Raw genomic sequence first — 27,826 nt, 5'->3', positions numbered from 1 at the left:
AAAAAAGTTACAAGAACACCTTTTATGGCACATAATTCAGAAACAGTTACGGAATTAGTATAAGCTTGTAGCATTTGAAATTTATTGGAATCCCCTCGTATATGTGTTAATTGAAATCCCCTTATATATGCATTATAACAACGAAGAATTTTTTCAATGTTTCTTAGTTCGTATCCTTCAATTTATAACCAATATAATCTTTCGTTCGTTTTAGGCCGCCGCCGTCGATAATGAATCATTTTATTGTTTATTTATGTCACAGGCGCAAATTCTTCGATATTTCTTTGTTCAAACCGCCCGATATTGCGTTTTCAAATTAATTTACCTCTTAATTTCCTTTGTGTTTAGTTTATACCCAAAGTGGTTTGTTTATTCTAACTGATGTGAGCAATTTTTTTAGATAATTTCGTCACTCTCAGTGGAGCCGCTGTTAGAGGCAGTGGTTTCGGTGTTAGTCCGAATTTTTCTTTTAATTCGTAATGTTTTTTTTATTTTTTTCGTCCTTTGTCATGCAAAAATGTGCAGTATAGTAGCAGTGTTGAGTTTTAAGTGCAGTTGATGAGGTTGACAGAAGTAACGGAAGAATGAAGACGTTTTAGAGGTCGGTCAAAAAGAAAACCGACAAATATGTTAGAGAAGTGGTATTTTACTCAAGTAATGTATTTATAAACATATCAACATTTCCATTGTCCAGTTTTTAAGAAGCGTTTACATGGTGTATCCAATGTGCCAGTTTCCACCTCAAACCTCAATGTCCTAAGCAGCCGTTTAGGGATATTTTTTTTTACAGTTTGAAGATGTAGTTTTTTGTTCCAGTTATTGAAAGTTATACAGTGAAACTCAGGTAACTTTTTTTTGTGATCAGATTTTAAAAGTAAAGCAGAAATTTTTTAAATAAACGTAATAGTTGCTTTCATACAAAAAAATTGTAATATTTAAAGTTGTAAATTTTATGGTTTGACTTTTAGCTGTCATTTTATTTGTTCAGTTTTGTTTTAAATTTAGTATTAACCTATGACAGTTAGCACTATTTTTGACATTTGGTAAATACCTAATCATATTTGAGATTTTGTTTTTGTTTTTTAAAGAAGGTTAACCACTATGCATAGTTTCACTTAAAAAGATATTTTTTTTATTTGTAATAATTTATTTCTGCTACAAATTGTCGCCCATTAACAATTGTAAGTTTTTTTTTGTATTTTTTTAATTGTGACTATTAATATAGTGTTTTTATGTTCTCTATGTTTTGTAACTGTTTGTGGTGACACAAAAATAAATGTTAAATTTTGTTTCTTAACATTTGTTAATTTTTTAACTAACCCTTTTTGAGTTTAATTTGAAAAATATTTTGAATGTTTTGCATCTCTGATAATTATATCTCCAGTTACAACTAGCTGGTTGTAATAGGTATAATTAGGCACCTCAAGTGGCGCCCTATATTAAATTTCTTGAGGTGTTTCCTGTTTCGTTTTGTTTTTGTTTGTTCCAAGAGATTTATGACCCTTTATTTCATTTTTCTGTAGTTGCCCCAATCCAAACCCTCTTGTCTTTTACTTATCCACGACCCCAGCTCTCCTACCAAAGCCTGAGTGCCCGTTCGCACAAGTAGCGATTATTTTGCTTACCCTTCTCCACCCCCATAGTTTCTCTTCACTCAATTTTCTACCCCTTGTATTAATACTTCTATGGTAGGCAAAATATTTCGTTACAAGCTTAGTGCTGAAAAAGTCGAATGGAGTAACTTGCAAGATAAAATCCCTAGATATATTAACTATGTATAAGAAAGAAATAGGGTTGCATGAGCTACCCTAATCACTGTTAATCCATATGTTGATATCTCAGTCTCACGTGAAAGTACTAACTAAATAATCAACTAATCAACTAACTAAATTCGGTCAAAAATGTAACAAAACCGTTGTATTTGCCCCATGAATTTACCACCTCTTTAGTTGTGGCTAAGTTTATATGGCAATAGAAAAGCAGTGCACGTACTCGTTTGACTAAATACTAGAGGGACTATGTTTAGTCGAACCAAACGATGATATCAAGAATGGACAATAAATTAGTGCCTAATGTCAAATATGCAAAAAATTAATAAAACAAATTCATAAATTATTGCAGAAACCTTTTCATTTATGAAACACACAAGATTTAGAAATTTTCTTCTGTTTATCGAAATTTTGTTATATCAAACTTCAATTATTATCGTTTCAGTGACGTCTAGTTCAGTGCATTTATTTCAGGATTGATAACGTATTTCCCCTAGGCTTAATAGAAGCTCAATTTCGATACCTTTGACGGTCAATGCCTAACAATTTAGCTAACAGAGGTGGTATGGTCAGTGCTACGAGATACACACATGATTATTAGTAAATATTCCGAGATTTACGGTTGACATATTATTTTATTTGGCAATTTGTGTAATATGGGATTTCTCTTCGGCCAGCATTGTCGCTCGTTAAATAATCACATGATGAATACACAAATATTGTTTACTTAATCATCAAACGAAACACACAAAACGATATTTTATTTTTTGTAAACTAACAATCCTAACATAATTAATTCTGCTGATATCTACTGACTGGAGATTAAGTTCTATAAGAGAAGCACTCACTCATAATTGTTTTTATATAGGTGCTGGTTTAGTTTTAATATGAAAATAAGTTATATGTAAATTTATCAATTAATATAAATACTATGTGTGTATGCAATCAAATTACGGTACCTGTGATGTTGATGGATACTTCTTCTTCTTCCTCAGTGCACTGGGCGATTCGGGAACAAAATCTCACAAGGTCACGTTGTCAGGTTAAAATACTGGAGTGTTTAGCGCGACGATTTATACAGGAATATATCTAAACTAAGATTGAAAAATATGCGTGTCGCCCGTAGCTTGCTCCCTTAAGACTAGGGGGGGCTGTACAGGTCCGTATTAATTTACGATGACAAAACATACACACACGTTAAGTAAAGAATTAAAATATAAAAATAAAATAATAAAAATTATTAATAAAAACTGAGAATATGTGGAGGGACGTAACATTCCCACCCACCAAAATGCATATTTGCATTTTTAGTCAATATAAGGCAAAGGGCATAGCTTAACCAAAGGTCGCCTAAGTTCACCTTTCGCGGTTTGTACGATAGCTACGCGAGCAATATCATCTTGACCAAAAATTAAAGTTTTAATTCGACCCATTTGCCATTGTAAGGGAGGCTTGGTCTCATTACGTATTAGTACGAGTGTACCTATATTAGGATTACCCTCATTTTTATGCCACTTCGAGCGTTGATGAAGAGTATGTAAAAATTCTACTAAACTGTATAGTGAGAGTCTGCAGTATATAAGATAATAATTTACTAAGAATTACTGCTGCATTGAGCTCGAGACGAGGAATAGTTTGTACCCTGGTAGGAGATACCTTTGTTCGGGCTAAAAGAAAATAAGTTTTGATGACTCCTGTATCATAACACACACGAAGGTATGTAACAGCAGAAGATCCACGTAAAGAAGCGTCGCAAAAGCCATGAAGCTCACAGGAAATAATTGCATTTAAAGAAATATGACGAGGTATAGTAAACTTAGACAGTATAGGCAGTTCAATTTTAAATTGTTCCCACCTTGAAGTAATTTCCAAAGGTGGAGTTGCATCCCAATCTAAATTAAGTAGCCAAAGACGTTGAATAATAGTCTTCAATATCAAAGTGACAGGATTAAGAATACCGTAAGGATCGAATATGCGAGCTATTTGGGATAAGAGATTTCGCTTTGTACAGGAAGCTTGAAGAGGTAAAATTTTGTAAAAGAAATCATCAGATGATGGATTCCATCCAAGTCCTAATACCTTCAACGAAGATTGATCTAAGTCAAATGAAAAAGACTGTTGCAGAATATGATCCAAAGGAATATTAGCGAGAGAGAATAACTGAGGGGCATTACTTGCCCATTTTCGTAACTCAAATCCACCACGTTTCAATAAAGATATTAATTCTTTTATAGCAAGAACACTATTTTCTAAAGAATCCTTTCCTGTCACCACATCGTCTACGTAAGTATCTTTTAGGAGTATAGATGAGGCTACAGGTAAGTCCGGTTCCTCGAGTGCTAGCTGCTGTAGAGTACGAATTGCAAGATATGGTGAGCTAGACACACCGAAAGTAACCCGAGTAAGTTCGTATTCAGCAATAGATTCCTGTTCCGAAAAACGCCAAAGTATTCTTTGAAATCTTTGTTGCTCAGGAGCGATAAGAATCTGAGTAAACATGGATTTAATATCTGCAGTAAAGACATATTTATGAAACCTGAATTTAAGCAATAAATTTACAAGATCATTTTGTAATTTTGGACCTGAATATAACGTATCGTTTAAAGACGGAAAGTTAGGGGCGTGTGCGGAAGCATCAAACACAACGCGCAATGGAGTAGTACTTGACTCCTTGTAAATACAATGGTGTGGTAGATAATAAGCATTATTTATTGCCGTACTTGGCTGAATAGGATTTAAATAAAGATTATCTATGAAACTTTTGATAAAGCTTGAATATTGAATCTTAAGTGATTCATTTTTGGCAAATCTGCGCTCTAAAGAACTAAATCTTTGTAAGGCTAAACGTTTTGTGTCGCCAAAAGAAGGTATTTCGTTTTTGAAAGGCAGCTTTACTACAAATCTGCCCTCGGAATTTCTATAAGTGGTATGAGTATATAGCTTCTCACAGAATGAGTCTTCCGGAGAATAAGATTTAACTTCTGGTACTTCCTCAATGGCCCAGAATTGTTTTAATGTCGCATCTAATTGCTCAGAATCATTAGCAGAAAATGACGCAAAAAAGGAATGAATATTTGTTATATTTGTAGGTGGAATATTTCCCATCAAAACATAACCGAAACTTGTTTCAAGAGCTGAAAGCTGATCATTACGGGTTTTAATAATTCCTCCTATTAAGATGTAAGGAAAGATATTTGCTCCTAATAGAACATCAACTTTACCTGGAATATTTGCCATTTTATCAGCCAACCTTAAATGTTGAAGATACGGCAAGTTGTCTAAAGAAATTGGAACAGTTGGCATATTTTGACAGATTTGAGGAAGAATTATTGCATCTATCTCGCAATGAAAGTTTATGTCATAAGACGAAGAAATATTCAATTTTACGCCTGATTTGGCTGGGGTGCACATTCTATCAAGACCTTGTATCGATAAAGCCGCATTGAATTTAGGGAGACTTAATTTGTCTGCACATTCTTTACTAATGAAGTTAGCTTGAGACGCACTGTCTAATAAGGCTCTAACTTCCAAGGCTTTACCAAAACGATCGAGAACATAGATTGTAGCTGTAGCTAGCAAGACATTATTTGTCAAAGTATTTGATAAGGCGGAAACAGAAGGCATAGGATCGTTAGATGAACTAGCAACCTCGTTGTGAGAAGAAGAAGAAGAAGAATCATTCGCATTGAGATTATCAAAGTGAAGAGAAGTATGATGTTTTTTATTACAATGTGTACATCTTTTGGATGAAGGGCATTTGATCGTAACATGAGTTTTAGACAAGCAGTTTATACAACATTTATTCTGTTTAGCAAAGTCAAAACGTTTTTGAGGTGATTCAGCAAGAAATTGATTGCATTTAAATAAAGCATGATCCGAAAAACAAAATAGACACTTATTTTTGACAGAACTGGTCAAAAATGTAGAAGTTTGACGAGATGAATACCTTACGTTATTAGAAGTATCTGAATTAGTAGATTTAACATTTTTGCTGACTTGTCTTTTATATGACTCCAATGAAGTGCAACGCTGCAATGCGAACTTATAAACTTCCTCATAGGAAGGTACATTTTTTGAAGCAAAGTGTAATTCGAAAGCTCTAACTGTTTCTACATCCAATTTGTCCATCAGTAAATTCATTAGAATAAAGTCCCATTGAGAGGGAGAAAAAAGTAATTTTTCTAAAGAGGCTAAGTTTTCATTGAAAATATCTAATAATTTTCTAAGTGAAACAGGATCATCAGTTTTAACCACACTGGCATTTTGAATATTTTTCCATAATGCTTTAGATAAGTCTCGTTTACCTTCATAGCGATCAATTAAGGTGTTGTAAGCAATTATATAATTAGAATCTTGCAGCTTAATGCTTTTAATTAAATTGTAAGGTACTCCCTTAAGTGATTGCAGAAGATAACTAAACTTCTCTATATTAGAAAGATCAGAATTATTATGTACAAGAGCATTATATAAATCGATAAATGTGGGGAAATCTGTAATCTCGCCCGCAAATATACTTAAATTCAGTTTAGGAAGATTTACGTTACGTTTTGATTTGATTTGTGGATCAGCGAACACATTTTGAGTTCCACTAGAAGTATTGTTTAATAAAGAATTATGTTTAAAATAAAGAGAAGCTATTTTATTAATACTATTGGCAAATTCAAACCTAATTATTTCTTCCGTATCCAAATTTGCGTCTTCCTCGACAGCAATTAAATTAATTAATTCAGTATGCTGATTATTGAAGCTAGTATTGATAGCTTCATAATCTTTTGCAGCAAAGAGAAACCCTGGAACTAATGAAGCATCAACCAACACTTCATCTGCGAGCTTTTCCATTTGTTTAATCTTACAAATGTCAACGTTTCTCAATGCACGCAAACGAACAATTCTATTTGAACTTCTGGAAGACATTATTGTAGATATAGAAAAAGAAATTTATGTAACACAAAGAACCTTTAAAGAATGATCTCAATAAATTCAATATGTACTCGTATATGTAATATATGTAATACTTTTAAAGTTATGAAACTCAATAAGTATCAGTAAGAATAAATATTTATTATATATGAGTATGTATAATCGAGCAAACAAAAAAACACTCCAAGTATTATTTAAACAAAATCAATATATATTTATTTAATTGTAACTAGAAATATACGCATAAAATATTTTTAAAACCAGTAGTGTTCAATTAATATTGCGTTTTTTTTTTTAATTTCCTAAGTTATATAAAATAAATATATAATCATATAAACCCCTTGTATTTAAAGAATTCTAAATTGTAGATTGTAACAGAAATTGAACGTGTTTTGGAAAGTTTCAACGGCTGTACTTCGATTTTAACAATGGGTCAGGTAGAAACCTCGTTTGGGATTATCGCATCCGTTGCCAGATGTCTACCGCTGTGGAATTTATGTACCGCTGTGGAATTTTCAATGATTTTAAACGACCTTTGATAAGAAACTTTTGCCCAAATATTTAAAAATTTATATAATTTGATCACGTTTTTAATTGAATAAATTATTTAAACTAATTTTAATCCGGCTCGAAGGACCAATGACTGGAGATTAAGTTCTATAAGAGAAGCACTCACTCATAATTGTTTTTATATAGGTGCTGGTTTAGTTTTAATATGAAAATAAGTTATATGTAAATTTATCAATTAATATAAATACTATGTGTGTATGCAATCAAATTACGGTACCTGTGATGTTGATGGATACTTCTTCTTCTTCCTCAGTGCACTGGGCGATTCGGGAACAAAATCTCACAAGGTCACGTTGTCAGGTTAAAATACTGGAGTGTTTAGCGCGACGATTTATACAGGACTATATCTAAACTAAGATTGAAAAATATGCGTGTCGCCCGTAGCTTGCTCCCTTAAGACTAGGGGGGGCTGTACAGGTCCGTATTAATTTACGATGACAAAACATACACACACGTTAAGTAAAGAATTAAAATATAAAAATAAAATAATAAAAATTATTAATAAAAACTGAGAATATGTGGAGGGACGTAACATCTACAAACAATTCAACCCCTTACTGCGTAGTGAGTCATATATTGTACAATACTTAGTTTTATACCTAACCGTTAGAGATCGAATCTTATTTGGAAGTATTTATGCATGAAATGTCCATATAAAGCACATATTTCGCAATAAAGCGCCATCTCATGCAGCAAGGTGAACTTTTATGAAAATTTGCAAATGGCCGCGGTCTGACAGCTGTTCATAAGAATTGTGCAATTTTATATTCAATTATCGAAGTTTCTACTGAATATTTTTGTACAAAAAACACAACATCAAGGATAGACCTTCAAGAAAGAATATCTATAAGTATTTTCACGTATTTTGGTATTTTTTGATCAAAAATATGCTTGTGCTATATATGCCACAATATGCACTGCCGTGCAACACTCTCTTTCATATTTGGCACAATATGCGTTCTGAACTAGGTAATATTATTTTTTATTTTAGATAATAGATCCAAAAAAGTTTTATGGTGAATCTCTTGTGGTAGTGGACATACCAGATTGTATGTCCATAGATACATGATAGCCCAAGACGAAGGGCTATCAGATGCTGATATTTCCCCTATTTTATTAGCCCCAGAGTCAGACTATGAAGATGATATAATAGATAATAATTAATCAGATATTATTATCCCTGAAACGGATTTAGAAAGCAGTTCGGATAGCGAAGATGATATTTCTTTGGACGAATTACGACGTAATCTAATAAAGAATAGAAATAAAAATCATCTAACTTGGAAAGAAGGAAATTTGGTAACATCAGATGATGATATAAGATTTCTCGGTTCTACTGACCTGCCACCTGAGTTGCAACAAGCGGATTCCCCTTACGCATTTTAAAATTTTTTTTAACAAATAAGATGATTAAAGATATAGTTTGTCAAACTATATTATATTCAATGGAAAAAAGACCTCAAAAACTTTTGAAACTTTCTGAAAATGAGCTGGAACAGTTCTTAGGAACCTGTATTTATATGTCAATAGTGCAATTGCCTCAATCATTCAAACTCCAGCCTGAATCATTGATTGATATCAGACGTTATGACATGCAATAGATGGGAAGAAATAAAATGTTTTTTATATTTTGCGAACAATAACGATGCTATTGCTGCCAATCCTGGTCCTGATAAACTTTTTAAAATCCGACCGCTAGTAAATAAACTAATGAATCAGTTACTCAAAGTTTCGAAAGAGGAATTTTTAGCCATAAATGAGCAGATAATTCTAACACAAGCGCGTTCAGTTATAAAACAATATAATTCGCAAAAACCCCACAAATGGGGATATAAGGCGTTTGTTCTTATGGAACAAACTAATGTTGTACCCGATGGTTTTCAAATGTGGTTCTTCGGCTAACATAAACAGTAACAAGACTTATAAATCACAAACTATTCTTTGGTTCAACACCGTCCCATTGCAAATTTATCTAACGAAACATTATCTTTCAATTTATACAAAAAACAAAGATCGTAAAAGATAAATATTATGTTTAGATGGGATTAAGCCAATTGATTTTAATGGAAATTACATTTTTAATTAAATTTTCACTCCAACAATTGTTTTCAAAAAAAAAATTATTTTAAAAATTCTGCGAAAATGTATAAGCAACAAGTTGTTATTAGGTTATATGGCTCATTCAATAATGAACAATCAAATATGTGGGAGGGGTATAAGTGTATACATGATACCTATATTAAATGAGATTATCTGTGGTAATGTTATATTGGTAATCTAAGAATCGGGTTATTTAAAAAGATTTACATATGTAAAAGAAATGTAAATTGCAATTTGTATAGATATATTACGATAATAGACCGTCGGATTTCCGACGAAGTTCGTCCACGATTCTATCCCTTGTGCTTTTGAGAGTATTGAAAGATAAAATCAAGGAGAGTGCAATATGTGAAAACTGTGTGGTTTCCTGGGGAACTTTTCATGAAAATTGAATTTTTGTTCCGGAAACAAAATTTTCTTTTGTAAAAAATTTTTATTAATCCATTTTACGAATCGATAGAGTAGTATTGATTTGTTAACTATTGTTAAAATAAGTCAATGCCCGTGATTTTTCTCATTCATGCTACTTGAAAGTTTGTTAGTTTTCAGGATAAGGAACGTGTAAAAAAAGACATAATGCCATGGCGTGAAAACTAAATTTCATTTTTTTTTGTTGATCTAATATGACATTTTCAGTACACAAAAAGGCATAAGGAATAAAATCATGGTCGAACGTCGTATTGAAATCCGACGGTCTATGAGTAATTTAGAAACGGATATTGGGAAATAGATAATTATAATGTTGGGAGATTAATATAAATACAGGTATACAAATTGTATTTTTAATTATGAGAATTAACATTTGTCCAAAGTATTAGGTACAGGTATTATTTTTATATAAAAATAAGTTAAATGTAAAATTTATCAACTAATTTCAATATTGTGTGTGTATGCAAATGAGTAGAAAGGGATGCGCTTCACCCCACTTTGACCTCCTTTGACCCCGCACTCTCGACGCAGTTCCTCGCGCCTCTCGATAGTCCACGTGACCTTGGCGGAGTGACGTCACAAGCACCGTCCGCGCACTGGTCACATCCCGCGATGACGTCACCGACAAGTCCTAACTTGTTTTTTACGCTAGACACCTTTTTTAAGTTTAGTAATTAGTTATTTTTAATATGAATTAATTTACATATTATTTTTGTATTTCAACTATCTATAAGACAATTATTTAATCCAAATTATAAAATAAAAAATTCTAACGTGTGTAGGACTCGAACCAGGGACCAGCAGCACCAAAGGTACACACGCTAGCCACACAGCTAGGTAACCAATTGATATAAGTAGGTAATAATGGATATAAAAAAAAGAACGCAACGACGAAAGGTCTGAAACGGCATGAACTGTACGCGCCATCGCTTTCGCGCATGAGGCATTGAACGCTAGAGGATCGACCAGCTTGAACCGTAGGCGCAACCGTTTCGCGCATTATATACTTAGGTGTTTTACGAGGGGTCGAACATGTGCATATAATAATAATGGTACCGTTCAACATAGTGTAAAATGGTATAGACGTAAAGCCATTTAACGTAATACTGATATAAAAGGTTTACATTGTATAAATCAAGAGTTTAATACTAAAAGCTTTAACTGCGTTTTGCGAAATTTCCACATACGTCATCAGAAGAGGAGAGAGATGCAGAAACAAATTGATAAAAATGTAAAAAGAATGTTGATTATTAATTCAATATTACTTGTTAAAGTTGGCCGTGATACGTCTCCATACCCCGCACCAAAGCACATCTCTAAGCTACATAACCGTTTAACATAATCTGACAATAATATGTGTATATAAAAAACACCACAAGGGATTGCGCATATTGAATATTCGCAAAAAATTGTAAAAAAAATCAAGTATATCACTAAAGGTAAATACTATATAAGAACATCGATATACAACAATATTGAAGTTAAGACGATAAATGGTACCTATTAAATTACCAATGTTAGTTTTCTAAATACATACGGCATTCTTCACCCATAGTCACGTCTTACTCAACCGGCTGCCAAACACTTAATGATTTGAAAAATTGATGCGGATCTATATAAAGTGTTGATTAAATACATCGATAAACTGATCTAAAGATTTTTACCAAAACGTAAACATCTCTAACGCGCTCCAACGCATGTCTAAAATATACTGCCAACCACGTTATATTAATATACTTAAAACGTAGTTTCAACGCTTAAACATCAGACGTATAGCAGAAGCAATTTAACTTATATCAGACGTATACCAGACGCAGAATAACGAAGGACATCACAACTACGGTGGTATGGACACGTCTAAAGAATGAGCGACAACAGAATAACAAAAAGTATTATATTGGACACCACAGGAAAGACGGAAATGTAGGTCACCAACTACTATAGATAAATATATAAATCTCATCTGAGCAGTCATTATAAGTATCCTCGGAACAGTAACTCACAACTATGACTATTGGTATACGATAACGTTTTATTGCATACTCAATTTTATCTACAACAATTACTATTTTACAACGATATTCAGATATAATTAAATCATAACGAGGACTAACAAACGGATGTTTACCATTCTTCCAGTATGTTCAAACAACTAACGTATATTACTCGACATAGATATGAGTTGGCTGATCACAAACCGATAAGGACCTAAACGTTCTCTACAAGCCACATCTGAACGACCACTACTAAACACAAATCTCCACTGAACGTACAATTCGACAATAGTCTCCGCTGAACACTCACTAATACACACACATCTCATCTGAACGTATAATTAGTCAAGAGTCTTATCTACATATCCACTACTATACATAAATCTCCAAGATGACTATTTTTCGATTTGTTGCATATTATATTTTATCTACAACAATTACCATTTTACAATGATATTCAGATATAATCCAATTATGACGAAAACTAACCAACGAATGATTACCATCCATAAATTATATTCAAACAAACTAACGTGCTAAAAGACCATTACATTATATCTTCGTTGTTATTTATCTGATTTTGACGCACAAGACGTTAACTGAAAGGCGAAAGGAAAGCGTAAATATTTGCATACTATAGTTTATCTACGACGAGCAAGTAATTTATTGTTTTAAAGTGGATAATAAACATTGGCCTCTGTAAGAATATATGTTGGTCATAGACGGTTCTTCGATAGCCATCAGGCAACAATTTCCCCTGATCATGTTAATAAAACATACGGAATGCACTGTATATACCTAACCCTAGTTGACAGCGCACTTTGCAGGTCCCGTCTCACGATCAACTAATAGGTTTAAGTACAACTCCCTTCGTGAAGGTACACAGGCGTGAATCCGTGAAGGAAAATGTCGACCATCCTTTTTATACTCCGTAAAGGACCATCAAATATTCAACGTTAAGATATTTCAGGTATATTAACAAAGAAAAATTAAATTAAGTACATTTTTAGAGTATATAGTTATAGAGTATATATAGTTTTAGAGTATATACTTTGGATGTGAAAATTGAAAGTAAATATATTTTGTTATATAAAAGAAAAACTCAGCCATCGAGTAAAAACATGACTACCACAATACGCTACGGTAATTTTAAGACAGAAATGCTGTATATAAAATGTATAAAATATCTGATATAGAAACATGTAACACAGAGAGCATGGACATTAATGATAGAAAATGTATAAAATACCTAACATAGAAACACTGCTCTACATGAAATGATAGAAAATGTATAAAATATCTGACATAGAAACACGTAAGGCAGAAAACATGGATAATAATGAGAGAAAATGTATAAAATATCTGGCATAGAAACACGTAAGAGAGAAAGCATCGACAATAATGATGGAAAATGTATAAAATATCTTATATAGGAACACGTAAGAAAGAAATGCTGTACATAAAATGATAGAAAATGTATAAAATATCTGACATAGAAACACGTAAGAATGAAAGCATGGACAATAATGGTGTAAAATCTATAAAATATCTGACATAGGAATACTGCTGTACATAAAATGATAGAAAATGTGTAATATATCTGACATAGAAACACGTAAGGTAGAAAACATGGATAATAATGATAGAAAATGTATAAAATATCTAACATAGAAACACATAAGACAGAAATGCTGTACATAAAATGATAGAAAATGTGTAAAATATCTTACATAGAAACGTAAGGCAGAAAGCATGGATAATAATTATAGAAAATGTATAAAATATCTAACATAGAAACACTGCTGTACATAAAATGATAGAAAATGTATAAAATATCTGACATAGAAACACGTAAGGCAGAAAGTATGGATAATAATGATAGAAAATGTATAAAATATCTAACATAGAAACACGTAAGACAGAAATGCTTTACATAAAATGACAGAAAATGTGTGAAATATCTATCATAGAAACACATAACGCAGAAAGCATAGACAATAATGAATGAAAATGTATAAAAAATCTGACATAGCAACACCTAAGGCAGAAGACATGAACAATATTGATGGAAAATGTATAAAATATTTGACATAGAAACACGTAAGACAGAAAAGCTGTACATAAAATGATAGAAAAATGTATAAAGTATCTGACATAGAAACACGTAAGAATGAAAGCATGGACAATAATGGTGTAAAATGTATAAAATATCTGACATAGGAACACTGCTGTACATAAAATAACAGAAAATGTGAAAATATGACATAGAAACACGTAAGGCAGAAAACATGGATAATAATGATGAAAAATGTATAAAATATCTTATATAGGAACACGTAAGAAAGAAATGCTGTACATAAAAAAATAGAAAATGTGTAATATATCTGACATAGAAACACGTAAGGCAGAAAACATGGAATATAATGATTGAAAATGTATAAAATATCTAACATAGAAACACGTAAGACAGAAATGCTGTACATAAAATGATAGAAAATGTGTAAAATATCTGACATAGAATCACGTAAGGCAGAAAGCATGGATAATAATGATAGAAAATCTATAAAATATCTAACATAGAAACACTGCTGTACATAAAATGATAAAAAATGTATAAAATATCTGACATAGAAACATGTAAGACAGGAAGCATGGATAATAATGATAGAAAATGTATAAAATATTTAACATAGAAACACGTAAGACAGAAAAGCTGTACATAAAATGATAGAAAAATGTATAAAATATCTGACATAGAAACACGTAAGAATGAAAGCATGGACAATAATGGTGTAAAATGTATAAAATTTCTGACATAGGAACACTGCTGTACATAAAATGACAGAAAATGTGTAAAATATGACATAGAAACACGTAAGGCAGAAAACATGGATAATAACGATAGAAAATGTATAAAATATCTAACATAGAAACACGTAAGACAGAAATGCTGTACATAAAATGTGTAAAATATCTGACATAGAAACACGTAAGGCAAAAAGCATGGGTAATAATGACAGAAAATGTATAAAATATCTAACACAGAAACACGTAAGAGAGAAATGCTGCACATAGAATGATAGAAAATGTGTAAAATATCCGAAATACAAACGCGTAAGGCAGAAAGCATGGACAATAATGATAGAAAATGTATAAAATATAACTGCTGTACATAAAATGATAGAAAATATCTGACATAGAAACACGTAAGGCAAAAAGTATGGATAATAATGATAGAAAATGTATAAAATATCTGACATAGAAACACGTAAGGCAGAAAGCATGGAAAATAATGATAGAAAATGTATAAAATATCTGACATAGAAACACGTACGACAGAAATGCTATACATAAAATGATAGAAAATGTGTAAAATATCTATCATAGAAACATATAAGGGAGAAAGCATGGACAATAATGATTGAAAATGTATAAAATATCTGACATAGAAACACATAGAGCAGAAATGCTATATATAAAATGATGGAAAACGTATAAAATATCTGACGTAAAAACACGTAAGAAAGAAATGCTATACATAAAATGATAGAAAATGTGTAAAATATCTGTCATAGAAACACTTAAGGGAGAGAGCATGGACAATAATGATTGAAAATGTATAAAATATCTGACATAGAAACACGTAGGGCAGAAATGCTATACATAAAATGATAGACAATATGTAAAATATCTGACATAGAAACAAGTAAGACAGAAAACATGGATAATAATGATAGAAAATGTATAAAATATCTAACATAGAAACACGTAAGAGAGAAATGCTGTACATAAAAATGTATGAAATATCTGACATAAAAACACGTAAGAGAGAAAGCATGGACAATAATGATGGAAAATGTATAAAATATCGAATAAAAGTTGAGAAATACTCGCAAGGATGATAAAAAGTGTGTAAAATATCTGCCATAGAATCACGTAAGGCAGAAAGCATAGATAATAATCAAAAAATGTATAAAATGTTTAACATAAAAAAACGTAAGACAGAAATGCTGTACATAAAATGATAGAAAATGTGTAAAATATCTGACATAGTAGCACGTAAGGCAGAAGGCATGGACAATAATGATAGAAAGTGTATAAAATATTAAACATAGAAACACTAGTGTACATAAAATGATAAAAAATATCTGACATAGAAACACGTAAGGCAGAAAGCATGGACAATAATGATGGAAAATGTATAAAATGTCGAATAAAAATTGAGAAATACTCGCAAGGATGATAGAAAGTGTGTAAAATATCTGCCATAGAATCACGTAAGGCAGAAAGCATAGATAATAAAAAAAATGTATAAAATGTTTAACATAAAAAAACGTAAGACAGAAATGCTGTATATAAAATGATAGAAAATGTGTAAAATATCTGACATAGTAGCACGTAAGGCAGAAGGCATGGACAATAATGATAGAAAGTGTATAAAATATCAAACATAGAAACACTAGTGTACATAAAATGATAAAAAATATCTGACATAGAAATACGTAAGGCAGAAAGAATGGATAATAATGATAGAAAATGTATTAAATATCTGACATAGAAACACGTAGGACAGAAAAGCTGTACATAAAATGATGTGATGGAAAATGTGTAAAATATCTAACATAGAAACACGTAAGGCAGAAAGCATGAACAATATTAATTTAAAATGTATAAAATATCTGACATACAATCACGTAAGGCAGAAAGCATGGATAGTAATGAAAGATTTACATGTAAAATGGGTGTATTTTACATTTACGGTGTAAAATGATGAAAAGTGATTGCTTTTCATCGCTTTTTCAACGCTTAATTATCACTTTATTTTATACTCAGTCATAGGTCTTCTTCGAGTCAATAAATTAAAATTTGTCTTATAGGATAAATCTATTACCATCAGTAGTACCCTATTATATAACGTATTTCACTATAATTTTATTATTATTAAAAATGGTGTATCGTGCCCTTTCATTAGTGGTCATGTTTTGTTTTTCTATCATAATATATTTGTTAGCTCTTTCCCTTTCATTTGATGTGTCACATGTTAGGTTTCGACTAGATGTTTGTTTTAGTGTGTCAGACGCCTTCTTTAGGTCAATAAATGTAAATTGATATTATAGTGTGTCTATTATCATCCATAGCATCATATTGTATGACGTATGTCGCTATAAGTTCATTAATAGCAAATATAGTGTATAATGCCTTTTTAGTATTCAATATGTTTTGTTTTTCTATCTTAGTATATTCGTTAAATCTTCCGCTTTCATTTGATGTGTCACATGTTAGGATTCGGCTGGCTGTTTGTTTTTTACTGCGTCAGACGCCTTCTTTAGGTCAATAAATACAAATTTACCTTATAGTGTGTCTACTGCCGTCCATTGTATTATATGATGTCACATATGTCGCTATACTTTCATGAATAACCAATATAGTATGTTAGCAGTCTCCAATTTTTATATCTCAACATATTCATAATATCATCCTACTGTCCTTGGATGTGTCGTATGTATGGATTTGGCGGTTTGTTTATTTAATGCTTAGTCAGAGGCCTTCTTCATATCAATAAATTAACATGTATATTACAGCATATATAATAATATCCGTAGTGTTATATATCTCGTATGTTACTATATATTCATTAATAACGCTAAAATTAGTTTTACTTTATAATTTTTAATTGCCCCCGGTATAATTACTAATAAAAGTTTTCATACATCATAATAATTCCTCGAAATATTATATTATAAAGAAAATGTGTAGTTTGCTATCTGACGTCACCGGATGTAATTGAATTCCAATCGCTATTTTCGTGACAAAAAACATCGAGAAGTTCGCAACATAATACCCGGTGCACGTGCGTACAAACAGGCTTCAGCTTGCAATTCTCGATAATTTCCAGTCGAGTTACGTTATACCAGCCCGCCTATTTAATGAACGAATACATTTTTATACTCGCAGTGTGCAGTTAACCTTTGTGATAGCGTGTTCGTTTGGTGTTTGTGCTACAAATAAAAATTAAAAAGTGAGTACTATTATATATATTTTAGAGGGTCGTATTTGATTTTATACACCATCATTCTAAGTTTGTCATATTGTTAATTTACTTTTGCATTATTTAAAACATGCAATATTATTTGTAAATAAAGTTTAATTTTCTTGTATTGCGTTTAAAATTCTCACTCTTTTGCTGAATAATATTTTTGTACACACCATAGTTTGTTAAAAATATTGTTGTAAAGTGTTTCCGCAGGTATTTTATTAGAACATTTTCTTCGTATTTACAATAGGTCATTTCAACAACTGAGTTATAAACAAAGAAAAACAAATACTTTAAACATTACTTTTATTTATTTCCTAGCATCTGTATTACAGCAATAATCATTTTTTTTTGTCGTATTTGAACTCTAGAGTAACCTTACAATATGCCGACGTCGATTTGTTTTTACATATAAACATTCCTTTTTTCATTGTAACACAATTCGAGTAGACCTTTGCCTGTTGGTAATATTCAGTGTTAGCGATGTTTGTGATGGGGATAATAAAGATTTTTTTGTTGTTTACATCTATGCTCATTGCTGTCAATTGAATAATATGTTAGACTCTGCATATTTCGATATATAATTATTCTCTATTCAGCAAATTTTACATGTAAATCGTTCATTACTATCCATGCTTTCTGCCTTACGTGTTTGTATGTCAGATATTTTATACATTTTAAATCAATATTGTTCATGCTTTCTGCCTTACGTGTTTATATGTTAGATATTTTACACATTTTCCATCATTTTATGCACAGCTTTTCTGTCCTACGTGTTTCTATGTCAGATATTTAATACATTTTCTATCATTATTATCCATGCTTTCTGCCTTACGTATTTCTATGTCAGATATTTTTTATCATTTTATGTACACTAGTGTTTCTATGTTTGATATTTTATACACTTTCTATCATTATTGTCCATGCCTTCTGCCTTACGTGCTACTATGTCAGATATTTTACACATTTTCTATCATTTTATATACAGCATTTCTGTCTTACGTTTTTTTATGTTAAACATTTTATACATTTTTTTTATTATTATCTATGCTTTCTGCCTTACGTGATTCTATGGCAGATATTTTACACACTTTCTATCATCCTTGCGAGTATTTCTCTATTTTTATCCGACATTTTATACATTTTCCATCATTATTGTCCATGCTTTCTGCCTTACGTATTTCTATGTCAGATATTTTTTATCATTTTATGTACACTAGTGTTTCTATGTTTGATATTTTATACACTTTCTATCATTATTGTCCATGCCTTCTGCCTTACGTGCTACTATGTCAGATATTTTACACATTTTCTATCATTTTATGTACAGCATTTCTGTCTTACGTTTTTTTATGTTAAACATTTTATACATTTTTTTATTATTATCTATGCTTTCTGCCTTACGTGATTCTATGGCAGATATTTTACACACTTTCTATCATCCTTGCGAGTATTTCTCAACTTTTATTCGATATTTTATACATTTTCCATCATTATTGTCCATGCTTTCTCTCTTACGTGTTTTTATGTCAGATATTTCATACATTTTTATGTACAGCATTTCTCTCTTACGTGTTTCTATGTTAGATATTTTATACATTTTCTATCATTATTATCCATGTTTTCTGTCTTACTTGTTTCTATGTCAGATATTTTACATATTGTCTATCATTTTATGTATAGCATTTCTTTCTTACGTGTTTTTACGTCAGATATTTTATACGTTTTCCATCATTTTATGTATAGCATTTCTGCTCTGTGTTTCTATGTCAGATATTTTATACATTTTCAATCATTATTGTCCATGCTTTCTCCCTTATATGTTTCTATGATAGATATTTTACACATTTTCTATCATTTTATGTATAGCATTTCTGTCGTACGTGTTTCTATGTCAGATATTTTATACATTTTCTATCATTATTTTCCATGCTTTCTGCCTTACGTGTTTCTATGTCAGATATTTTATACATTTTCTATCATTATTATCCATACTTTTTGCCTTCACGTGTTTCTATGTCAGATATTTTCTATCATTTTATGTACAGCAGTTATATTTTATACATTTTCTATCATTATTGTCCATGCTTTCTGCCTTACGCGTTTGTATTTCGGATATTTTACACATTTTCTATCATTCTATGTGCAGCATTTCTGTCTTACGTGTTTCTGTGTTAGATATTTTATACATTTTCTGTCATTATTACCCATGCTTTTTGCCTTACGTGTTTCTATGTCAGATATTTTACACATTTTATGTACAGCATTTCTGTCTTACGTGTTTCTATGTTAGATATTTTATACATTTTCTATCGTTGTTATCCATGTTTTCTGCCTTACGTGTTTCTATGTCATATTTTACACATTTTCTGTCATTTTATGTACAGCAGTGTTCCTATGTCAGATATTTTATACATTTTAAATCAATATTGTTCATGCTTTCTGCCTTACGTGTTTATATGTTAGATATTTTACACATTTTCCATCATTTTATGTACAGCTTTTCTGTCCTACGTGTTTCTATGTCAGATATTTAATACATTTTCTATCATTATTATCCATGCTTTCTGCCTTAAGTATTTCTATGTCAGATATTTTTTATCATTTTATGTACACTAGTGTTTCTATGTTTGATATTTTATACACTTTCTATCATTATTGTCCATGCCTTCTGCCTTACGTGCTACTATGTCAGATATTTTACACATTTTCTATCATTTTATATACAGCATTTCTGTCTTACGTTTTTTTATGTTAAACATTTTATACATTTTTTTTATTATTATCTATGATTTCTGCCTTACGTGATTCTATGGCAGATATTTTACACACTTTCTATCATCCTCGCGAGTATTTCTCTATTTTTATTCGACATTTTATACATTTTCCATCATTATTGTCCATGCTTTCTGCCTTACGTATTTCTATGTCAGATATTTTTTATCATTTTATGTACACTAGTGTTTCTATGTTTGATATTTTATACACTTTCTATCATTATTGTCCATGCCTTCTGCCTTACGTGCTACTATGTCAGATATTTTACACATTTTCTATCATTTTATGTACAGCATTTCTGTGTTACGTTTTTTTATGTTAAACATTTTATACATTTTTTTATTATTATCTATGCTTTCTGCCTTACGTGATTCTATGGCAGATATTTTACACACTTTCTATCATCCTTGCGAGTATTTCTCAACTTTTATTCGATATTTTATACATTTTCCATCATTATTGTCCATGCTTTCTCTCTTACGTGTTTTTATGTCAGATATTTCATACATTTTTATGTACAGCATTTCTCTCTTACGTGTTTCTATGTTAGATATTTTATACATTTTCTATCATTATTATCCATGTTTTCTGTCTTACTTGTTTCTATGTCAGATATTTTACATATTGTCTATCATTTTATGTATAGCATTTCTTTCTTACGTGTTTTTACGTCAGATATTTTATACGTTTTCCATCATTTTATGTATAGCATTTCTGCTCTGTGTTTCTATGTCAGATATTTTATACATTTTCAATCATTATTGTCCATGCTTTCTCCCTTATATGTTTCTATGATAGATATTTTACACATTTTCTATCATTTTATGTATAGCATTTCTGTCGTACGTGTTTCTATGTCAGATATTTTATACATTTTCTATCATTATTTTCCATGCTTTCTGCCTTACGTGTTTCTATGTCAGATATTTTATACATTTTCTATCATTATTATCCATACTTTTTGCCTTACGTGTTTCTATGTCAGATATTTTCTATCATTTTATGTACAGCAGTTATATTTTATACATTTTCTATCATTATTGTCCATGCTTTCTGCCTTACGCGTTTGTATTTCGGATATTTTACACATTTTCTATCATTCTATGTGCAGCATTTCTGTCTTACGTGTTTCTGTGTTAGATATTTTATACATTTTCGGTCATTATTACCCATGCTTTTTGCCTTACGTGTTTCTATGTCAGATATTTTACACATTTTATGTACAGCATTTCTGTCTTACGTGTTTCTATGTTAGATATTTTATACATTTTCTATCGTTATTATCCATGTTTTCTGCCTTACGTGTTTCTATGTCATATTTTACACATTTTCTGTCATTTTATGTACAGCAGTGTTCCTATGTCAGATATTTTATACATTTTACACCATTATTGTCCATGCTTTCATTCTTACGTGTTTCTATGCCAGATATTTTATACATTTTCTCTCATTATTATCCATGTTTTCTGCCTTACGTGTTTCTATGTCAGATATTTTATACATTTTCTATCATTTCATGTAGAGCAGTGTTTCTATGTTAGGTATTTTATACATTTTCTATCATTAATGTCCATGCTCTCTGTGTTACATGTTTCTATATCAGATATTTTATACATTTTATATACAGCATTTCTGTCTTAAAATTACCGTAGCGTATTGTGGTAGTCATGTTTTTACTCGATGGCTGAGTTTTTCTTTTATATAACAAAATATATTTACTTTCAATTTTCACATCCAAAGTATATACTCTAAAACTATATATACTCTATAACTATATACTCTAAAAATGTACTTAATTTAATTTTTCTTTGTTAATATACCTGAAATATCTTAACGTTGAATATTTGATGGTCCTTTACGGAGTATAAAAAGGATGGTCGACATTTTCCTTCACGGATTCACGCCTGTGTACCTTCACGAAGGGAGTTGTACTTAAACCTATTAGTTGATCGTGAGACGGGACCTGCAAAGTGCGCTGTCAACTAGGGTTAGGTATATACAGTGCATTCCGTATGTTTTATTAACATGATCAGGGAAAATTGTTGCCTGATGGCTATCGAAGAACCGTCTATGACCAACATATATTCTTACAGAGGCCAATGTTTATTATCCACTTTAAAACAATAAATTACTTGCTCGTCGTAGATAAACTATAGTATGCAAATATTTACGCTTTCCTTTCGCCTTTCAGTTAACGTCTTGTGCGTCAAAATCAGATAAATAACAACGAAGATATAATGTAATGGTCTTTTAGCACGTTAGTTTGTTTGAACATAATTTATGGATGGTAATCATTCGTTGGTTAGTTTTCGTCATAATTGGATTATATCTGAATATCATTGTAAAATGGTAATTGTTGTAGATAAAATATAATATGCAACAAATCGAAAAATAGTCATCTTGGAGATTTATGTATAGTAGTGGATATGTAGATAAGACTCTTGACTAATTATACGTTCAGATGAGATCTGTGTGTATTAGTGAGTGTTCAGCGGAGACTCTTGTCGAATTGTACGTTCAGTGGAGATTTGTGTTTAGTAGTGGTCGTTCAGATGTGGCTTTTAGAGAACGTTTAGGTCCTTATCGGTTTGTGATCAGCCAACTCATATCTATGTCGAGTAATATACGTTAGTTGTTTGAACATATTGGAAGAATGGTAAACATCCGTTTGTTAGTCCTCGTTATGATTTAATTATATCTGAATATCGTTGTAAAATAGTAATTGTTGTAGATAAAATTGAGTATGCAATAAAACGTTATCGTATACCAATAGTCATAGTTGTGAGTTACTGTTCCGAGGATACTTATAATGACTGCTCAGATGAGATTTATATATTTATCTATAGTAGTTGGTGACCTACATTTCCGTCTTTCCTGTGGTGTCCAATATATTATTTTTTGTTATTCTGTTGTCGCTCATTCTTTAGACGTGTCCATACCACCGTAGTTGTGATGTCCTTCGTTATTCTGCGTCTGGTATACGTCTGATATAAGTTAAATTGCTTCTGCTATACGTCTGATGTTTAAGCGTTGAAACTACGTTTTAAGTATATTAATATAACGTGGTTGGCAGTATATTTTAGACATGCGTTGGAGCGCGTTAGAGATGTTTACCTTTTGGTAAAAATCTTTAGATCAGTTTATCGATGTATTTAATCAACACTTTATATAGATCCGCATCAATTTTTCAAATCATTAAGTGTTTGGCAGCCGGTTGAGTAAGACGTGACTATGGGTGAAGAATGCCGTATGTATTTAGAAAACTAACATTGGTAATTTAATAGGTACCATTTATCGTCTCAACTTCAATATTGTTGTATATCGATGTTCTTATATAGTATTTACCTTTAGTGATATACTTGATTTTTTTTACAATTTTTTTCGAATATTCAATATGCGCAATCCCTTGTGGTATTTTTTATATACACATATTATTGTCAGATTATGTTAAACGGTTATGTAGCTTAAAGGTGTGCTTTGGTGCGGGGTATGGAGACGTATCACGGCCAACTTTAACAAGTAATATTGAATTAATAATCAACATTCTTTTTACATTTTTATCAATTTGTTTCTGCATCTCTCTCCTCTTCTGATGACGTATGTGGAAATTTCGCAAAACGCAGTTAAAGCTTTTAGTATTAAACTCTTGATTTATACAATGTAAACCTTTTATATCAGTATTACGTTAAATGGCTTTACGTCTATACCATTTTACACTATGTTGAACGGTACCATTATTATTATATGCACATGTTCGACCCCTCGTAAAACACCTAAGTATATAATGCGCGAAACGGTTGCGCCTACGGTTCAAGCTGGTCGATCCTCTAGCGTTCAATGCCTCATGCGCGAAAGAGATGGCGCGTACAGTTCATGCCGTTTCAGACCTTTCGTCGTTGCGTTCTTTTTTTTATATCCATTATTACCTACTTATATCAATTGGTTACCTAGCTGTGTGGCTAGCGTGTGTACCTTTGGTGCTGCTGGTCCCTGGTTCGAGTCCTACACACGTTAGAATTTTTTATTTAATAATTTGGATTAAAATTGTCTTATAGATAGTTGAAATACAAAAATAATATGTAAATTAATTCATATTAAAAATAACTAATTACTAAACTTAAAAAAGGTGTCTAGCGTAAAAAACAAGTTAGGACTTGTCGGGACGTCATCGCGGGATGTGACCAGTGCGCGGACGGTGCTTGTGACGTCACTCCGCCAAGGTCACGTGGACTATCGAAAGGCGCGAGGAACTGCGTCGAGAGTGCGAGGTCAAAGGAGGTCAAAGTGGGGTGAAGCGCATCCCTTTCTACTCAAATGCAAACGGCTGTATTAATACAAGATCAATGCAAATATGCGCATATGCGGATGGTGTTGCCATAATGAGCCGCAACAAAAGGTTAAGCGAAAAAGTTATAGAACTGAAACGAGAGGCTGCTACGTTTGGTCTATATATAAATGAAAGCAAAACAAAATATATGGAGTGCACAAAATCGAACGAATATGAGAATCTGAAGGTAGACAACCATACCTACAAATATGCCTCCACTTTTCCCTACCTAGGCTCAATAATAAATGACAACAACAACATCAGTCAAGAAATACAAGCACGGATTCTTAGCGGTAATAAGTGCTTTTATGCATACAAAGACTTAATAAAAAGTAAGTTACTAAATCATGAGTCTAAGCTGAGAATCTACAAAACAGTAATTAGACCAGTGGTCACATATGGATGTGAAACGTGGACCCTCTCAACCACTGATGAAAATCAACTGAGAATATTTGAGCGCAAAATACTAAGGAAGATATTTGGACCAACCCAATGCAGCGATGGTTCGTGGAGAATTAAAATGAACCACGAGCTGGATGAACTAATGCAGAGCGCAGATATTGTCAGATTTGTAAAGTTAGAAAGACTAAACTGGCTTGGTCACCTAGAAAGAATGCCAGATAATCGAGCTGTAAAAGTAGTCCAGAGATGGCCTACTTTTACAGCTCGATTACCGGCGTCTAAACTTCTAGGTAGCCCTGATGGTACTACAAGTTGTTCACCTACTGCTGGGCTCATACAGCTTCCTAAACATTAAATAAATACAAATCTGGAGCATATAAATTAAAAAATGTAATCTAATCGAATGAATTTAATAAATAGTATACATAAGAACTAATGATCTATTATTACATAAATCCTACCCAGTTTTATGTATTATTTACTAATGAAATTATTAGGATTTATGAAAAAATTGATTTCTTTTTTGTTTTGCTGAAATATTTCTTTTGGAATATATTCAATTCTATTCAATTCTTGTTAAACCTTATAAGTTATTTTATTATAATTTTATCAAATTCATCTATTGTGTAAAATTTCCTACAAAAACTCGGTCAAATTTCGGTTAATAGACAACGGTTCTATTGGATCTTTTGCCGACCTTAAACTTTCTTGTACCATTTTCGTTCATTTAAAGATGAACTTAATCAAAAGATCAAGTTCATCTTGTAGCATTTCGATTTTCGTATATTGTTAAAACACCGAAAAATATTCTCAATCTTTTCGCGTCGCTGAGATTGATAATATAATATAACATTTTTAGTTTCGTTTATATTAGCACATATGTATTTCTTTTGATGTTTATTCCGCCTATTAGAGATTTTGCGCATCAAATCAACAAGAATATTTCCGTTTATGCTTTGTTTATACTATGTTGGGCGAATGATGTCACTCTACGATGAGCCACGATAGGAGTCGGTTTCATTGTTTAGTCCGGATTTTCTTCAAATTCGTTATTCGTTATTGGATTTTTATTATCGGAAATTAGTTACTGAACAGTTAGTGGAAAAACAGTTAAGAGGAGATTGATTTTTGGAACAGATAGCTTTCAGCGTGTAGCCTTCAAAAGCGGACAAATTTTTTTTAAGTTGAGAGATGAATTTGGGCTCAAAATGCTATTTGGCAGTTTTTGTTGAGTTAATCACCGATTAGTTGTCTTGTGCCCGATGTGGGAGATTTGTAAGACGGCGTTTCCAACCATTTGAGAGGTCCACATGGTTTAAAGAAGAAATGGAGTGGCCGAGTTTTAAAGATTGCAGTTTTTTATGATCCAGGATAATCCGAAGTCCGAATCAGTGTTCAACTTCCCAAGAATTGTCCATTTATGTTAGATGGTCTTCCCAGACCAATTCCAGTTTGTGTGGGATACAGGGGTTTGTTTGCAGTGTTTTGGTTCACTGCAGTTTTACTTCAATGCAGAAGTAGGGATAATTCAATATAAAGGGAAATATCCTTCATCTATAAAAAGGCATGCTTGGATTGAAAATTCATTTATATACTAAATCTTTTTCTAAGAGTAAATTATATTTAATATTTAATCAATATTCAGAGTCTTTTTATGATGTCATATTTGACTTATTTTTATACATATATATCCTCCACTGCACATGTTTCTTAAACCTTGTATTTCGTCCCATATGCAATTAGTATCTTTAATATAATTTAACTAATTCTTTTAATGATTAAATTCATTTTATCCATGCCAATTTGCTATTTAATATTGTAATTATTTGTGATCTTTATATGGCAAGGAAATATTTCAAAAGTATGATGGTGCTAACATAAGATTTTATTATTTTAGATTTTTTGGTCGTAATAAATTTTTCTTATTCCAGTTGCTGGGTGGAACTTCCTGAAGCCTCGTGGTGTACCACACATGGGATGACAGCTGCAGCAGCATAGCAGATATTATACAGAACTCAATAGCTGCTTAAAATTACAACGGGCTCGATCCCGGCATCTCCATCAACTTACAGTCTACTCATTCAGCTAAACTTCATCCAACTAACATCAAAAGCTACCAGCAAGTTTTCCTGTCAACCACATGAAGCCATAAATATTATTTTACAATTCTTGTAAAGCTTTAGGCAAAATTTGCTTTGATTTTAATATAATATTAAAATTTCAATTTCATATTTTTTATGTATGATAAATATGATTACTTAATATCTTGGTCTCAGCCAAGTCATTCTTTAGATTTACTTTTAAGATAAAACGTTCTTACACGTGAGAGACTGAGCTAGACGAAGCCTAAAATTGGCTCTCAAACAAAGTTGTGAGTTTTATTGTTCTACATTGGCTCCCAACTTTCAGAGTTGTTACCCATGCAGATATTGTTACCCATTGGCACCCACCGTTTCTGATGGGTCGTTCGATGGTTATGCGATAATCCGGACGAATTAGCCAG

The 27,826-nt window shown here is 31.6% G+C and overlaps 1 protein-coding gene and 1 long non-coding RNA gene across 10 annotated transcripts in view; one reads left to right on the top strand and one right to left on the bottom strand.

The window, feature by feature from the left end:
• Positions 1-27,826, bottom strand: part of DIP2 (disco-interacting protein 2) — a 1,036,664-nt gene that overhangs the window by 87,780 nt on the left and 921,058 nt on the right. The window lies entirely within an intron of this gene.
• Positions 313-27,547, top strand: LOC140447706 (uncharacterized). Its single transcript, XR_011951626.1, has 2 exons — positions 313-844; positions 27,255-27,547. It is a non-coding gene; the product is annotated as an uncharacterized lncRNA (long non-coding RNA).

Source organism: Diabrotica undecimpunctata, chromosome 8 (assembly GCF_040954645.1).
Source record: "Diabrotica undecimpunctata isolate CICGRU chromosome 8, icDiaUnde3, whole genome shotgun sequence".
Lineage (NCBI taxonomy): Eukaryota > Metazoa > Arthropoda > Insecta > Coleoptera > Chrysomelidae > Diabrotica > Diabrotica undecimpunctata.
This window is presented reverse-complemented; position numbering and strand designations above follow the sequence as displayed.